This window comes from Microcaecilia unicolor, chromosome 8, assembly GCF_901765095.1.
Source record: "Microcaecilia unicolor chromosome 8, aMicUni1.1, whole genome shotgun sequence".
NCBI classification, from domain to species: Eukaryota; Metazoa; Chordata; class Amphibia; order Gymnophiona; family Siphonopidae; genus Microcaecilia; species Microcaecilia unicolor.
This window is the reverse complement of record NC_044038.1, coordinates 210,462,232-210,481,463: the sequence shown is the minus strand read 5'-3', so window position 1 is coordinate 210,481,463 and position 19,232 is coordinate 210,462,232.

Genomic DNA, 19,232 nt, shown 5'->3' with positions numbered 1-19,232 from the left:
AGTTGGACAGAAGTGCTGATGGTAAAAAAAAACCTAGCAACATAATCAGGCACAGATGTTTCAGTCAAAGGTCTATCTAGCCAGTACCCTTCCAACAGTGGCCAGTCTAGGTTACAAGTACCTGGTAGAGTCTTAAAGTGTGTATGTATGTATGTATGTGGGAGTGTGTTAATAAGTGGCTGCTGCCATTGGAGCATGACACAAAATACAACAAGCTTTTTATAAAATACCAACAAAAGAGCATAAGACTTGCCATACTGGGAAAGACCAAAGGTCCATTGAGCCCAGCATCCTGTTTCCAACAGTGGCCAATCCAGGTCACAAATACCCGGCAAGATCCCAAAAATGTACAAAACATTTTATACTGCTTATCCCAGAAATAGTGGATTTTCCCCAAGACCATTTAATAACGGTCTATGGGCTTTTCCTTTAGGAAGCCGTCCAAACCTTTTTTAAACTCCACTAAGCTAACCGCCTTTACCACATTCTCTGGCAACGAATTCCAGAGTTTAATTACACGTTGAGTGAAGAAAGCTTTTCTCCAATTTGTTTTAAATTTACTACATTGTAGCTTCATCGCATGCCCCCTAGTCCTAGTATTTTTGGAAAGCTTAAACAGACGCTTCACATCTACCCGTTCAACTCCACTCACTCTTTTATAGACCTCTATCATATCTCCCCTCAGCCGCCTTTTCACCAAGCTGAAGATCCCTAGCCGCTTTAGCCTTTCCTCATAGGGAAGTCGTCCCATCCTCTTTATCATTTTCGTCGCCCTTCTCTGCACCTTTTCTAATTCCACTACTGTTCGAAAGCTGAGGCTCAGTGAAGATGGACCCAATAGAGAGAGGGCTTCTTAGTTGGACAGAAGTGCTGATGGTAAAAAAAAAACTAGCAACACAATCAGGCACAGATGTTTCAGTCAAAGGTCTATCTAGCCAGTATCCTTCCAACAGTGGCCAATCTAGGTTACAAGTACCTGGTAGAGTCTTAAAGTGTGTATGTATGTATGTATGTATGTATGTATGTATGTATGTATGTATGCATGTATGTATGTGGGAGTGTGTTAATAAATGGCTGCTGCCATTGGAGCATGACACAAAATACAACAAGCTTTTTATAAAATACCAACAAAAGAGCATAAGACTTGCCATACTGGAACAGACCAAAGGTTCCTCTAGCCCAGCATCCTGTGTCCAACAATAGCCATGGCATTCATGACAGAAGGCAGGGTCCCAAAATGTATCAAGATTCCATGCTATCTATTCCCAGGGATAAGCAGTTGGTTTCTCTTGGTCTACCTTAATAATGGCTTATGGACTTTTCTTCCAGGAATTGGGCCAAATGTTGTTGTTTTTTAACCCAGCTACACTAACTGCTTTTTCCACATTCTCCAATAATGAGTTCCAGAGCTTAACTATGTACTGGGTGGATATAATTTGTTTTAAATGTACCGAATATATCTTTGAATATAAACCTATTCAAGTATAAAGTGAAGTAACAGTCCCCCGCCCCCCCCCCCTCCGAAAACTGTTAACTTGAATATAACCTGGAGGCATACTGGGACAGACCAACCTGCTTATAATCGAACGAGAAAAACGCCCAAGTTCCGACCTAAATCGGGAGATGGACGTTTATCTCACAAAACCGAATAAAGCGGTATAATCGAAAGCCGAGTTTTGGACGTTTTCAACTGCACTCCGTCGTGGATGCGGACAAAGTTGATGGGGGCGTGTCAGAGGTGTGGCGAAGGCGGAACTGGGGCGTGGTTATCTGCCGAACAAAGATGGGCGCATTTCACTGATAATGGGAAAAAAGTATGCGTTTTTAGCTAGAATTTAGGACACTTTTCCTGGACCCTGTTTTTTCACGAATAAGGCCCCAAAAAGTGCCCTAAATGACCAGATGACCACTGGAGGGAATCGGGGATGACCTCCCCTGACTCCCCCAGTGGTCACTAACCCCCTCCCACCACAAAAAAATGATGTTTCACAAATTTTTATTTTCACCCTCAAATGTCATACCCAGCTCCCTGGCAGCAGTATGCAGGTCACTGGAGGAGTTGTTAGGGGGTGCAGTGGACTTCAGGCAGGTGGACCCAGGCCCATCCCCCCTACCTGTTACAATTGTGCTGCTTAATGCTTATTTGTCGTCCAACCCCCCCAAACCCACTGTACCCACATGTAGGTGCCCCCCTTCACCCCTTAGGGCTATAGTAATGGTGTAGACTTGTGGGCAGTGGGTTTTGAGGGGGATTTGGGGGGCTCAACACACAAGGGAAGGGTGCTATGCACCTGGGAGCTCTTTTACCTGTTTTGTTGGTTTTGTAAAAGTGCCCCCTAGGGTGCCCGGTTGATGTCCTGGCATGTGAGGGGGACCAGTACACTACGAATCCTGGCCCCTCCCACGAATAAATGTCTTGGATTTATTTGTTTTTGAGCTGGGCGCTTTCATTTTCCATTATCGCTGAAAAACAAAAACGCCCAGCTCACACATTGTTGAATAAAACATGGGCGTCTATTTTTTTTCGAAAATATGGTTCGGTCCGCCCCTTCATGGACCCGTTCTCGGAGATAAACGCCCATGGAGATAGGCGTTTTCGTTCAATTATGCCCCTCCAAAGGTCCTTCAAGCCTAGTATCCTGTTTCCAACAGTGGCCAATCCAGGTCACAAGTACCTGGCAAGATCCCAGAACAGTAAAACCGATTGTGTGCTGCTTATCCTAGATGGCTTATGGACTTTTCTTTTAGGAAAGTAGCCAAACCTTTTTTTAAACCCTGCTAATCTAACTGGTAAGCTTTTACCACATTCTCTGGCAACAAATTCCAGAGTTTAGTTACACTCTTGAGAAATTCCCTCCCTGATATTCCCAACTCCACCACTTTATCTTATGAACATCTTTTGCAAGGATATTTTTGCTAGAATGCCTGAAGGTGGATGATGATTCTCTGCTCAGCAATGATAACAAAAAGTAAATGCACACCCGCAGGGTTAAAATGAGATTTTCTCTTGCATTGAATAAAATGACAAAATGATTTGTAATTTTGATAATTATTTAAAGCAAAGGAAACATAAATCTCATATTATACATGTCCATTGCAAATTGCTTCATACTCTTTCTTCTTAATTATGAAAGTGTTGGGGGTTGAATCTTCTTTATATAGACAGAATGGGTGCCCATGAAGAATCCGAGGTATATGTGGCATATTGAACTGCACCAAAAAATGTGCAGGGGTGATTTTTCAGGAAGGAAGGAAGAATGCACTGCTAAGTTACAAAAAGTAAGGGGTCCTTTTACAAAGGCACGCTGAAAAATGGCTTGCGGTAGTGTAGGCACGGGTTTTGGGCATGTGCCGATTCATTTTTCAGCGCCCCTGTAAAAAAACGCTTTTTTAAAATTTTTGTCGAAAATGGACGTGCGGCAAAGTGAAAATAGCCACATCTATTTTGAGTCTGAGACCTTACCGCCAGCCGTTGACCTAGTGGTAAAGACTCACGTGGTAACCAGGCTGTAATGACCTACTCGTGCCAAATGCTACTTGGCGCGTCCGATAATAAAAAATATTTTTCAGATGCGCGTATTGGACGCACACCAAAAATGAAATTACCAGAAAAGCCATGCGATAGCTGGGGGGGGGGGGGGTAACTCCATTTTGGCGCACGTTGGGCGTGCATAGACCCTTATGCGACTTAGTAAATGGCCCCTAAGTATACAAGAACAACACCATTAAAAGTGATTCTTGATTTATAACCATATATAGTATTTTAATTTATGACTTTACATGAAACAGACACACAAATGCTAACAGGCTACTAACTTTCCTTCTACGCCCCCTTCTGACTTACACTGTATTTAGATGGGATGTACTAGGGAAGGAAAGGGATTTTGGCTTTATCTTATACCTTTCTCAGTGTACCCTTTTGTCTTTTTCGAGACAGTGAGTCACTACCTTCTCCTTCAAAAGCTACTCCTCCAAAAGCAGATTGCAAACGCAAGCTTGAAAATATGTCTGCTGTCTGTTGTGCCTGAAATATTTGTTTCCAGAATCCAGTCTACAGAGAGGAGCCAGCATGACGGGGAATCTCCAGGTAATGGATAAAGGCACACCCTAGCTTAGTGGTTACAATCCAAGCTATACTGGTGGTTTGGTCTACATTGAAAAATTAGTCATAGGATGGAGTCAAACCTCAAACCAAATTAAAGCATCCAGCTGTTAACTCCACCTGGCAGCCTAAGAACCATGACTACAAATCCAAAAGGAATCTCTATGTTCCCAGCTGCTCATTAGAGCAATAAAAGGATTTTACCATGGAGCGGAGTGGCATTTAAATCACTGACTAGGAGTTGGTTAACTTATTAATATTACTTTGCTTATTACAAGTACATTGTGGACAGAGTTTACAAAGGTTTGAAATTGTTGATCTCGGGTGCTATTTTCAGTGTGTAAATGCTAAGGGATTAGCTACATATCCATGGATTTTCTGCACCAATATAATGCAGGGAGCATAACTCTTGAAGGCTAATGGTTCAACCTACTTTGTTGACCTTAATTTGAAAGGTGGATGTTAAAACATCCAAGAAAAAGTCAGGTGGCTAAGTACAGACATCCATAAAAGTGGGTGGGAATAAGTGGGGACTTGCATTGAGACGCTGTTCAGTTAATTTTCAACATGGCAAGTGCCTTTATCTTTCTTAGAAGATAATAATATTTCTGACAAACTTTTCAGTCATGATACTGAAGTCTTCTAAGCATCCCAGTGTAACTCTGAAATACCAACTCATTATTTTTGGCAGGTTGTCTGCTGATACTAAGGTGCTCATTTTCAAAAGAGAAAAACATCTGAAAAGTGACACAGAGCATCGGATGGACATTTTTATTTTATTTATTTATTTATTGTATTTGTACCCCACATTTTCCCACCTTTTTGCAGGCTCAATGTGGCTTACAGAGTATGGATATGAGAACGTCGTTACATGATTTGAGAAAACAGTCGATCATAAGCTGAGGTGAAAGAGAAATTTAGATGGAAAGGTGTTAGGTAAGGTCGTGTAAGAGGTGTTTGTTTGGTGTACTTGGGTGGTTTAAGGAATGATTTGTTTCATTGAGGGTGACTTTTGTAGGCTCTGTTGAAGAGATGTGTTTTCAAAGCTTTGCGAAAGCTGGTTAGATTGGTCATGGTTTTCAGGGCCATGGGTAGTGCGTTCCAAGACTGTGTGCTTTTGTACGCAAAGGTCGTAGCATAAGCCTGTTTGTATTTCATTCCTTTGCAGCTGGGGAAGTTCAGGTTGAGGAATTTGCGGGCTGATCTTTTGGCATTCCTGGGCTTTAAGTCCACTAGGTTTAACATATAGAGTGGGGCATCTGCGTGAATGATTTTGTGTACAGTCGTGCAGATCTTGAACTCAATTCGTTCCTTGAGTGGGAGCCAGTGCAGTTTCTCTCTGAGGGGTTTCGCACTTTCGTATTTAGGTGTTCCAAAAATGAGTCTGGCTGCGGTGTTCTGAGCTGTTTGGAGTTTTTTGATGGTCTGTTCTTTGCAGCCTGCGTACAGAGTGTTACAGTAGTCCAAGTGGCTTATTATCAATGATTGTACTAGGGTGCGGAAGATGTTTCTTGGGAAAAAAGGTTTTATTCTTTTGAGTTTCCACATCGATTGGAACATTTTTTTCGTCGTATTCTTCACGTGGATGTCGAGAGTGAGGTTTCGATCAATGGTGACTCCAAGGATTTTCAGATTTTCTGAGATAGGAAGTGTGCAGTAGGGTGTGGTTATTGTGGGGTAGTTGTTTGTATTGTATTGGGAGGTGAGAACTAGACACTGAGTTTTTTCATGGCAAAAGTTCAAGTCATGAGAAGCTCAGATTTGAGATGGTTTTCTCCACAGTTCATCTGAATCAAAAGGGGGCATGTTTTGGGTGGACCCAGAATTTGGATGTTTTTCAGGAATAATGGAACCAGATAAAAACGTCTAGGGCAACAATTAGGGCATTTTTATCTGAATCTGTTTCAATCAAGACTAAGTCACAAAAAGGTGCCCTAACTGACCAGCTGACCACTGGAGAGATTTAGACATGACACCTTAATACCCAAGTGGTCACTGACCCCCTTCCACCCTCAAAGATGTGACAGTGACAGTACATACCAGGATCTGTGACAGCTTCAGATATTATGGTCATTCCTATTAGAGCAGCAAGCTGCTCCCAGGAGTAGGCTAGTGGTCAGTGCAATGGACTGTAGAGAAAGGGACTCAGGTCCATACCCCACTCTACCTAGTACACTTGTGATGGAAATTGTATATCAATTGCACCTATAGATAGGAGGTTCTTGCAGACCTGGAGGCTTTTGTAATGTGTAAGTTAGGTATAGTACATTTTTAGGTGTTCCTGGAGGGCTCACAATACACAATAAGGGTGTTAAGGTGGGATTTGTACCTGGGTCCTTTTATGAGGAATGGTGCCACACAGCTATCCCTATGGCTTGTTTTTATGCGTTTCTCTCCAGGAATTTTTTTTTAATGCTAGCATTCAATATAGAATTCACTACAGAAATATGTACTTAGCACAAAAGCATTTGGAAAATAGTGATTTAAAAAAAAAAAAAAAACACCGCTTTGAGAATATTCCCTTGGGCCAGAAAATATGACCAAGTTGCTCCTCTCTTTGGGGTCCTTTTACTAAGGTGCGCTGAAAAGTGGCTTGCAGTAGTTTTGGGCACACACCAATCCATTTTTCAGCGCGCCTGTGAAAAAGGCCTGTCTTTTTTTGGCCAAAAAGGGACATGCGGCAAAATCAAAATTGCCGTGCGTCCATTTTGGGTCTGAGACCTTACCGCCAGCCGTTGACCTAGCGGTAAAGAATCCAGGCGGTAATGGCCTACGCACATCAAATGCCACTTGGCGCGCCTCTGTTAGGTGCATCCAAAAAGCAAAAATAATTCAGACGCGTGTATTGGACGCATGCCAAAAATAAAATTAACCCAAGAGCCATGTGGTAGTCTGGCGGTAGCTCCAGGGGGTTAACCCCGGATTGATGTGGCTGTCAGGCTCTACTATGTTCCCAGAGATTTAAAGCAGTGGCGTAGCTACAGGTGGGCCTGGGTGGGCCAGGGCCCACCCACTTAGGGCTCAGGCCCACCCAACAGTAGCACATGTTTAGCGGTAGCTAGTAGGGATCCTAAGCGCTGCCAGCAGAAGACTCCCCCCTGATGGTAATGAAAACGCTACTCTCCATGATATCGGCACTTGCACATGCTCAGTTTTCAGTGCATGCCTGATGCAGACTGCCAAGGTGGAAAGAAGCGTTTTTTTCGCCAGCTGAGATATTTTTCTGGTCGTAGTGGAGGAGAGGGGGAGAACACTTGGTGCCCACCTACTTCTTGCTTAGGCCTACCCAAAATCTGTTGTCTGGCTACGCCCCTGATTTAAAGCATACTCATCTCTAACTAGGCCTACTAAGTATTATATGTTCTCTTGGGCAACAAAGACTACAAAGCTGTAGCTACAGTGGTGGAAATAAGTATTTGATCCCTTGCTGATTTTGTAAGTTTGCCCACTGACAAAGACATGAGCAGCCCATAATTGAAGGGTAGGTTATTGGTAACAGTGAGAGATAGCACATCACAAATTAAATCCGGAAAATCACATTGTGGAAAGTATATGAATTTATTTGCATTCTGCAGAGGGAAATAAGTATTTGATCCCCCACCAACCAGTAAGAGATCTGGCCCCTACAGACCAGGTAGATGCTCCAAATCAACTCGTTACCTGCATGACAGACAGCTGTCGGCAATGGTCACCTGTATGAAAGACACCTGTCCACAGACTCAGTGAATCAGTCAGACTCTAACCTCTACAAAATGGCCAAGAGCAAGGAGCTGTCTAAGGATGTCAGGGACAAGATCATACACCTGCACAAGGCTGGAATGGGCTACAAAACCATCAGTAAGACGCTGGGCGAGAAGGAGACAACTGTTGGTGCCATAGTAAGAAAATGGAAGAAGTACAAAATGACTGTCAATCGACAAAGATCTGGGGCTTCACGCAAAATCTCACCTCGTGGGGTATCCTTGATCATGAGGAAGGTTAGAAATCAGCCTACAACTACAAGGGGGGAACTTGTCAATGATCTCAAGGCAGCTGGGACCACTGTCACCACGAAAACCATTGGTAACACATTACGACATAACGGATTGCAATCCTGCAGTGCCCGCAAGGTCCCCCTGCTCCGGAAGGCACATGTGACGGCCCGTCTGAAGTTTGCCAGTGAACACCTGGATGATGCCGAGAGTGATTGGGAGAAGGTGCTGTGGTCAGATGAGACAAAAATTGAGCTCTTTGGCATGAACTCAACTCGCCGTGTTGAAGGAAGAGAAATGCTGCCTATGACCCAAAGAACACCGTCCCCACTGTCAAGCATGGAGGTGGAAATGTTATGTTTTGGGGGTGTTTCTCTGCTAAGGGCACAGGACTACTTCACCGCATCAATGGGAGAATGGATGGGGCCATGTACCGTACAATTCTGAGTGACAACCTCCTTCCCTCCGCCAGGGCCTTAAAAATGGGTCGTGGCTGGGTCTTCCAGCACGACAATGACCCAAAACATACAGCCAAGGCAACAAAGGAGTGGCTCAGGAAGAAGCACATTAGGGTCATGGAGTGGCCTAGCCAGTCACCAGACCTTAATCCCATTGAAAACTTATGGAAGGAGCTGAAGCTGCGAGTTGCCAAGCGACAGCCCAGAACTCTTAATGATTTAGAGATGATCTGCAAAGAGGAGTGGACCAAAATTCCTCCTGACATGTGTGCAAACCTCATCATCAACTACAGAAGACGTCTGACCGCTGTGCTTGCCAACAAGGGTTTTGCCACCAAGTATTAGGTCTTGTTTGCCAGAGGGATTAAATACTTATTTCCCTCTGCAGAATGCAAATAAATTCATATACTTTCCACAATGTGATTTTCCGGATTTAATTTGTGATGTGCTATCTCTCACTGTTACCAATAACCTACCCTTCAATTATGGGCTGCTCATGTCTTTGTCAGTGGGCAAACTTACAAAATCAGCAAGGGATCAAATACTTATTTCCACCACTGTATATTAGATTTCTAAAATCTGAAAATACTAAAAGTATTAAGTATTTTCGAGAAATGTAATATTCTGTTTATAGTATAAACCAGACTGTGTAATGTGCTCTCTTTCTGATTGATGGGTCCAGTGCTGAATAGTTCAGCAACTATTTTGTACATACTTTATTTTATAAATATATAATTCAGTGAGAAGTCGTAAGAGTCATTTCTAAAATGCAAAGAACCATGAACATTTTTAAGTGTGCTTAGAAGAGATGTTTTCTTTCCAGTGTCTATTTGTGGGAAGCATGTTAACTCATAGCTGCTACCAGGGAAAAGAAGTTATAAACCATCTGTTGAAATGGTTGCCTCTGGACGACCTGCACAGAGAACCTTGTAATCAGGAGCTTAGCCGAGATTGGGTGGCAGAGCCAGTGGTGGGAGGTGGGGCTGGTGGTTGGGAGGTGGGGATAGTGCTGGGCAGACTTATACAGTCTGTGCTAGGGCTGGTGGTTGGGAGGCGGGGATAATGCTGGGCAGACTTATACAGTCTGTACCAGAGCTGGTGGTGGGAGGCGGGGCTGGTGGTTGGGAGGCGGGGATAGTGCTGGGCAGACTTATATGGTCTGTGCCCTGAAGAGGACAGGTACAAATCAAGGTAGGGTATACACAAAAAGTAGTACATATGAGTTTATCTTGTTGGGCAGTAGTACAGCATAAAAAGGGTCATTTGTGAGTTTTTATTTAGGTAAGGACGGACAGCATGGAATTATCTCAAAACGATAAAACAAGACCTGGTCAGAGCTGCAACCTGTGGGGTGAACGACAGTTCCCAATCAAGAATAATACCCAAATATTTAAAATGTGTGACCAATTAAAGCAGGGAACCCTGGAGTAGGGGTGAAAGTGTGGGGGCAGCTTTATTTGTAATCCAACAAGCGGTGGTCTTAGGTGAGTTGAGAGGCAGGTTTATTTATTTATTTATTGCATTTGTACCCCACATTTTCCCACTTTTTTGCAGGCTCAATGTGGCTTACATAGTACCATCAAAGGCGTTTGCCCAGTCGGTTGATAACAGACACAAGGTTGTGTAGTGATCGTATGAGTTCTAATTGGAGGGTCGGAAGGGATGAAGATTGCGTGTTCTCCAGTACGATTATAGTCTTGTTGTGTTGCTGGGTGAAGAGGTTTACGTGGGGTTGTTGGGGTAGGCCGTTTTGAAGAGGTTGGTTTTTAGTGATTTCCTGAAGTTCAGGTTGACATTCTATCAAGACCTTTTTGGAGAGTAGCAGTATCAGGAAGCAGAGAATCACTGTAACAGATGAGCAGGATATTGTCTGCATAGTGGTCGGCTTTTCGTCCAGTGGGAATTTTGTAACAGGACATTTACATGCATATATGCTACATACACATGTGTGTAAATGACCTTATAAACTTACCTCCAAACTGTTTTTGTTTTACTTCATATAAGGACAGCTCAATGGCATTAGAGAATCATGCTCTTAGTGGGTCTTTTCTGTGTGTCTGTATCAAGGCACTGGGTCATACTGCATTTCATGTTAGAAAAAAACAAGCAAAATGAAACTAAGGGGTGGGTAAAACACAAGGATTCCATATTTAGGCTGCAGAGTCACATACTTAAATAGGTGTGTACAGTTTTGAAAGTCAAACATGCCAGTAAGACAGCTGTGCAAACTTAAGTCCTTAATTCAAAAGGAAGTGGATTGGACACATTCCCAAGCTATCCTGCAAAACAGAACTTGAAGATGTGCTTGTTATTTAGATCACTTCTCTTGTACCGTGCACTGTCCAGATGCCCTTCAGATGCAGAGAGAAAGCTTCGGAAATCAAAGAATGGAACAGTGCGTTTAGATTTCTGTTTTGGGGTCAGAGTCTTTGAAAGTGCTGTTACAGTTTATAAAAACAGAGAAGATGCAGGAGTACAAAGGTTATTTGATCCCTCAGTCTGCCCATAGTAGCAAGAACTATTTTGAAAGGTGGTCCAAAGTAGGGATGGGCTGTTGTTTGTCACAAAATGTCATTCGCTGATAATTGTGTGTGCTTGTATTAAAAAGTACTGGGAAAGACTGCACCCTCTTTGCACACTTGCAGGCTTATTTTTGAAAGTGATCGCCAGCCATCTTCCGACATAAATAGGGAGATGGCCGGCGATCTCTCAAAAGCGGCGAAATCGGTATAATCGAAAGCTGCTTTTTTGACACCATCGCCGCTTTCCCGTTGCCGAGCCGGCGAAAGTTCAAGGGGGCGTGTCGGTGGCGTAGCGAAGGCGGGACATGGGTGGGCATGGGTGTGGCTACCAGATGGCTGGCTTTCGCGGATAATGAAAAAAAAAAGCGACATTAATCAGTATTTCGTCGGATTTACTTGGTCCTTTTATTTTCACGACCAAGCCTCAAAAAGGTGCCCCAACTCACCAGATGACCACCGGAGGGAATGGGGGATGACCTCCCTGTACTACCCCAGTGGTCACCAACTCCCTCCCACACTAAAACAATAAAAATAAAAAACTTTTTTGCCAGCCTGTATGCCAGCCTCAAATGTCATACCCAACTCCCTGACATCAGTATGCAGGTCCCTGGAACAGTTTTTGTTGGTTGCAGTGGACTTCAGGCAGGTGGACCCAGGCCCACCCCCCCCACCTGTTACACTTATGGTGGTAAGTGTTGAGCCCTCCAAACCCCCCCAAAACCCACTGTACCCACATGTAGGCGCCCCCTTCACCCATAAGGACTATGGTAGTGGTGTAGAGTTGTGGGGAGTGGGTTTTGGGGGGGGATTTGGGGGGCTCAGCACCCAAGGTAAGGGAGCTATGCACCTGGGAGCTATTTGTATATATATTTTTTTAATTTTTAGAAGTGCCCCCTAGGGTGCCCGGTTGGTGTCCTGGCATGTCAGGGGGACCAGTGCACTACAAATGCTGGCTCCTCCCACGACCAAATGCCTTGGATTTCGCCGGGTTTGAGATGGCCGGCATTTTTTTTCATTATCGCTGAAAAACAAAACCGGCCATCTCAAACCCGGCAAACTCTGGCATTTGGCCGGGCTAAACCATACTATCGAAAGAAAAGATGGCTGGCCATGTTTTTCGATAATACGGTTTGGCCAACTGTTTGCGGCGCCGCCAAAATAGATCACTGGCAATCTATTTCGCTGGCGCCATTCGATTATTATTCCCCTCTTGGGGTGGTCGTTCTGAAAATGACCCTGAAATTTAGGTGCTAGGATGCTGTACACCAAGGACCAGATTCTATGAACAATGCTGAAAATTCAGTCTCAACGCTAGTCTATAAAGGGCACTCAACTTTGGGTACAAAGACTTATACCAACTGAACCTTGGTGTAAATCCTGGCGCACAAATTGCTAACACAGCATGCACCTTTTGTGAATACCCCTGACCTGCCCATGCCCCACCCATAACCACACCCCCTTTTGATTTGCATGCAATCCAATTTAGTGCCCATTGTTAGTGCTATTCTCTAAACCGTGCTTAAAGTTTGGCGTGACTCATAGAACAGTGATTAGCGGCATGAAAACCTGGTGTAAATCCTCATGCATAAATTAGATGTGGATCCCCCTAATTCCATAGCAACGTGCATAAATTTTAAGAACACCCCTGACCTGCCCATGTTTCTCTCATGACTGCTCCACATTGTTGATTTGTGCACTAGAATTTATGTGCACCTCTTTATAGAATACATCAAAAAGATGCATGCCCACATAAGTAAATAAGTATTGCCATACTGGACAGACCGAAGGTCCATCAAGCCCAGCATCCTGTTTCCAACAGTGGCCAATCCAGGTCACAAGTACCTGGCAAGACCCCAAAACAGTACAATACATTTTATGCTGCCTATCCTAGAAATCAACAGTGGATTTTCCCCAAGTCATTTTAATAATGACTTATGGACTTTTCTTTCAGGAAGCTAGCCAAACCTTTTTTAAACCCTGCTAAGCTTTTACACGTTGAGTGAAGAAAAATTTTCTCTGATTCATATTAAATGTACTACTTTGTAGCTTCATTGCATACTCCCCAGTCCTAGTATTTTTGGAAAGAGTAAACAAGCGATTCATGTCTACCTGTTCCATTCCACTCACTATTTTATAGACCTCTATCATATATCCCCTCAACTGCCTTTTCTCCAAGCAGAAGAGCCCTAGCTGCTTTAGCCTTTCCTCATAGGGAATGTTTCCCAATAGTACTAAAATTTGTGTACGCAACTCAAAGCATCATTCAAATATATATATATATATATATATATATATATATATATATATATATATATATATATATATATATATAAATATGCCGTACTTCGGTCCCGTTTTTGGCGCCATCAATTTCTATGGGGACAAACTTCGGTTTAGCGCACCACTGATAAGTGCAAGATTCGCTTATATGCATGGTTTATGACCGCTCCTCTGCAGGAAAGACTCCGCATAAGCGTGCGCACGGAATATGGAAGCCGATTAGCACGTGAAAAAGGGTCGGCAAATTTGAAATCTCGTTGGTTAACTGCCACAGGCAGAATAAGTGAAAGAATGTTGTTAGAGTGTACAATGGAGTCGTCGTCGTTGCGCAACTGTAAGACTTTAACACTGGCTGAACGAATAGAAGTTCTTAAAAAATTAGAAAACAAAGTCAAGCATCTATTGCTAAAGAATATGATGTCAATCCCAGTCAAATGTCACGTGTCTTGAAGCAGAAAGACCAGCTTCTGGAAGACTGGCAAAACAATACAAATCCACACCGGAAACGAAAACGGGCAAGAAAAGCTGAGGAGGTAGAAGAAGCTCTTCTTCAGTGGTTTTCTCAAGTCAGGAGCAGACAGTTTCCACTGCTTCTGGAGAAAGCTAATCAGCTAGCTGAAAGTCTTGGACTAACTGAATTCAAAGCCACTGTTGGATGGTTGGAAAGATGGAAGGAGAGGAACAACATAAAATTCAAGAAACAGCATGGTGAAAAAGAAGATGCTGATGACTTTGATGCTGAAAATTGGGTTGTTTCAGTTCTTCCTACCATCTTGAACGAGTTTGCACCTCGTGACATTTTCAATGCTTACGAAAACGGACTCTACTGGTGAGCGATTCCTGATGGAACACTTGCACTCAAACAAGCCGAAAGTACAGGAAGTAAAACGTCGAAGGACCGACTGACGATCCTCCTTTGCTGCAATATGGATGGGAGTGAGAATTTGGAACCACTTGTCATTGGAAAGAGCAAACAGCCCCGTTGCTTCAAGAATGTTAAGAGACTTCCTGTGTCATACGAGGCTAATGCAAATTCATGTATGACTGGGGAAATTTGGAAGCAGTGGCTAAAGAAGTTAGACACTAGAATGCGGGCACGAAAACGTCAGATTTTGTTGCTTTGTGATAATTGTGCTGCATACAGTGATGATCTCAGGCTGTCTAACGTCAAGGTGGTCTTCCTGCCCTCAAACACTTCCTCTCTGATCCAACCTATGGATCAGGGCATAATAGCCAATTTCAAAAAACATTATCGGGCTCTTGTGCTACGTCGTCTGATGAGCATTTCGGATGACCAGACTGGCAAGGTTAAACGTGCTGTTGAACTGGCTCGTAATCTATCACTGTTGGATTCTCTCCCTACATATGCAGAAAGAAGCCTGGAATCATGTTACATAGGCAACCACTGTGAATTGCTACAAGTGGGCAAGCTTTGTTAGGGATATGGAGAGGGACAAAACAGATGCAGCTGTTGCAAACGCGTCAGATGAACAGGCTATTGATATCCCAGCCTGTGTTACTGAAGAGGAGTTTCATCACTATGTAGCTGTTGATTACGATCTACAAACAGCTGACGACAGCAATGATGTCGAGATATGCGCCTACACGCAGGCAATGGCTGATGATGAAACAGATGATGAAATGAGCAACGAGGCACATGCTGATGAAATTCAACAACCTCCTGTCATTTTTGCAAGAGCGCTGGAAAGTCTCAACACCATGCGGGCCTATCTGGAGGCCACTGGATGTCAGTGCTATGACAGTTTTTACTGTCTGGCAGACGTACTCTATGGAACTCACAGACACAAGAGTGCACAGAGGACTATGATTGATTACTTCAAGTAAGCCTAACGTCAGTTAACGGAGACTGTATACTGTATGTATAATAAACAGTACTGTACATATGTTTATCGGATGTCGTGCTTCTTTTTTTGGGTCACAACGGTTAAGTGCACGTACATGCAGGATGTCAGACTCACAGAAACAGAAGCCTGCGTGGCCGCGTTGCTGATCTGCAAGGGCAGGCTTCTACATGGAATGTTGCTAGTGGAATAGCAACATTCCATGTAGAATCTCAAATAGTAGCAACAGAATCTCAATAGTAGCAACATTCCATCTAGAATCTCAAATAGGGAAAGGGAAATGGGACTTGATATACTGCCTTTCTGAGGTTTTTGCAACTACATTCAAAGCGGTTTACATATATTCAGATACTTATTTTGTACCTGGGGCAATGGAGGGTTAAGTGACTTGCCCAGAGTCACAAGGAGCTGCAGTGGGAATTGAATTCAGTTCCCCAGGAGCAATGTCCACTGCACTAACCACTAGGCTACTCCTAGAATCTGTTCCATCTAATATGTGGAATTCTAGTAACCACACTGGAGAACACTGGAATCTTAGGGTCCTTTTACTAAGCTGCAATCAAAGGAACCCTGTGCTAGCAGCTGCGGCCACACAGCCATTTGGGGGGGGGGGGAGCACTTACCACCACCCACTGGGGTGGCGGTAAGAGCTCCCACGCTAACCTAGTGGTAACCGGGCAGCGTCTGCAGAAATTTTTTTTTAAATGGCACACACTGGGGATGAAAGTACTGCCAGCCCTTGCATGGGGCTGGCAGTAGTTCTGGGTTGCAGCATGGCAAGCCTGTTGCCATACGTTAATCCTTTAGTAAAAGAGCCCTGTAGACATTTGCAGTACATGAAGTTTTGGAACCCTGTGGAGGTCCCAGATACATAACCAGTGGAAATATGAAAAATATTTAAGGTCAGAGTCAAACCAGGTGGATCTTCAGTGTGTTTTTAAATCATGATGTTTTTAGATTTTCCTGAGAATTTCCTCAACAAATCTGGGGGAAATGTAGACTAGATATAAAGCAGATTTGTCATGGATTTGATGATTTGTGAGATGCCACATCAAATCTTCTGGCTATGGATCCTTCAAACTGGACAAATTTGCTGAAAACTGCAGTGCAGATTTGCTGATTTCAATGAAGTTGCATCTGAATTATTTTTGTCTTTAAATTTAAAAAAAATGTGCAAATTAATTCAACAAATTCTCAAAAGTTCTTGCCGGTTTGTCAAACTTTCTATCTATCTATCTATCTATCTATCTATCTATCTATCTATCTATCTATCTATCTATCTATCTATCTATCTATCTATCTATCTATCTCCCTGAGCCCATACGCCAGGCCCCCTCCCTGCCCATCTTCAAGTTCTTGCTCAAAGCCCACCTCTTCAATGTCGCTTTCGGCACCTAACCAATACATCTCTACTCATGAAATTTAGACTACCCCAACTTGACATTTCGTCCTTTAGATTGTAAGCTCCTTTGAGCAGGGACCGTCCTTCTTTGTTAATTTGTACAGCGCTGCATAACCCTAGTAGCGCTCTAGAAATGTTAAGTAGTAGTAGTAGTAGTACTATCTACTAACTAAAAAAGTTATATATGCCACACTGAGACAGACCAAATATATGCCATACTGGGAAAGATCAAAGGTCCATCAAGCCCAGTATCCTGTTTCCAACAGTGGTCAATCCAGGTCACAAATACCTGGCAAGATCCCCCAAAAGGTGCAAAACATTTTATGCTGCTTATCCCAGAAATATTTTCCCCACGTCTAATTTGATAATGGTCTATGGACTTTTCCTTTAGGAAGCCGTCCAAACCTTTTTAAAACTCTGCTGAGCTAACCGCCTTTACCACATTTTATGGCAACAAATTCCAGAGCTGAATTACATATTGAGTGAAGAAAAATGTTTTCTCTGATTCATTTAAAATGTACTACTTTGTAGCTTCATTGCATGTCCCCTAGTCCTAGTATTTTTGGAAAGCGTAAACAGACTATTTACGTCTACCCGATTCACTCCACTCATTATTTTTTAGACCTCTATCATATCTCCCCTCAGCCATCTTCATAAAGGCAATTAATAAAGCCCAATAAATAATTAAATATATCCAGGGACCACATAACAGTGTCTTATGAAGGCACAAACATGGCCATGATGGCTTGTGCATTGCCACAGCGTTTGGACTACCTTCTAAAGCTCTCAGAACCTGCAGGAGTTCCGTCCTATCCGATGGATCCTTCTAGCACAGAAACATACAGAAAGGAACCAATCAATTCAGAATAAGCAAGAATTATTTCCTTAAGTAAGAAAGCCTGAATTCCTATGCCAGGCAGCTCTACAGATTAACAGTCGACATAAGTGCAATTATGTGAGCTATTATACAGATTTGGGAAGTCAGAATATATGACTGCAAAGAGAAGCCACTGGGGTTTGTTTTGGCTCCAGAAGTCAGAACCCAAGCCAAGTCATTAGAGCTGCCTGCATACACCTAACGAAGAAACTGCAGCAAGTGAAATAAGGTCCCTGCACGCCCATGTGCTTATGTCGGAATAGGCAGCTTGCCACAAGTTTTCTTTGTCCTCTTTTCTACACCAAAATTTCATCAGTCAAAATAAGCATCAGGAACATGGCTAGGCTGATCTCCTGTGCTCTCATGCACACTCACAAAAGCAGCATTTTGTTTTTTGTTTAATGCATTTGTTTAGATCCTTCCGGTTCTATAAAAGTTGGCATGCTCTATTTCATTGACATATGCATAAGGAGGATGTCTCCAAGGATGGGCATCCATTTGGTAGCAATCATCAGGCTCGTTATTCAACAGACAATGGCATTACTGCTTCTGTTGTTGGGCACTAGATGAACATATCCAATAGCTGCTGAGATTGAGAAGCTCATGTCCCATGTGAAGTGCAATTCTGCAAGAGTGTGCTTATTTATAAGTGCCTAGACGGTGTCTGACTGGGGCCTATTCTATAAAGAAAAGTAGGCTCCTAAATGCCAGAGATATGTGTATGACTTACATTTTTCTATAAGTTATGTATGTAATAGAGAATGACACGGGAACGGGGACCCACAGTAACCGCGGGGATGGAGACGGGGGCAGAGCTTGCGGGGACGGAGTGGGGACAGATCCCACGGGGATGGGGACAGAGCCCACAGGGGCGGGGCGGGGATGGGTACAGAGCCCACAAGAATGGGGACAAACTTTGTCCCTGTGTCATTTTCTACTTTGAAGCCTGTTAATGAACTGGACTGTTATTTGAGTGATGCAGACAACGATATTTTGATTTTTTGGAAAAACAAGCAAACATGCTGACCACAACTAGCAAAATCTGCATGGGGAGTCCTGAACATCCTGCTACCAGCATATCTTCTAGGAAGACATCTTCTACTGCAGGAAGGACTGTGGACGTCAGGAGGACTAGTCTGAATCATGAGATTGTTGATGACTTCTTATTCATCCACAGATTAAAAAATCATAACAGTGCTACATAGGGCATATTTCTCCCCTCTAGGGCCTACAGAACGGGTTGTATTTTGTACCCTTGGACATTTTAACAGGGTGAATTAGGATTCCTTGGTGTGGTAGAAATCAGCTATTGTTGGGGTTGGAAGGGTAGAGGGTGATGGTGAGGAGGGTTATTGTAGCTGCTTGCTGTTATTGTTTTCTATTTGAAATTTATACACAATAGTTGCACAGCATATTATTCCTTTTTATACTTTAATAAAAAAATTTAAATATAAAATCATAATTGTTCAAGACTTCTGCAGATAGGACACAGCCCATGGGGATGGAGTAGGGATGGGGACAGGGTCTGCGGGGAAGGGGCGGGGACGGAGACAGAACCCACGGGGACAAACATTGTCCCCGTGTCATTGTCTAGTATGTAAGCGCATTCCCTCCATTTGAATACATACCTGTAAAATGCATGCTATGCATGATATACAGTATGTGTTATTTACAGAATAGCCCTTAGGTGTTTTTTTTGGGAGGGGGGGCATTTATGAGCATATGCACACCACTGTTCTCTCTAAGCTGAGCAAGAGT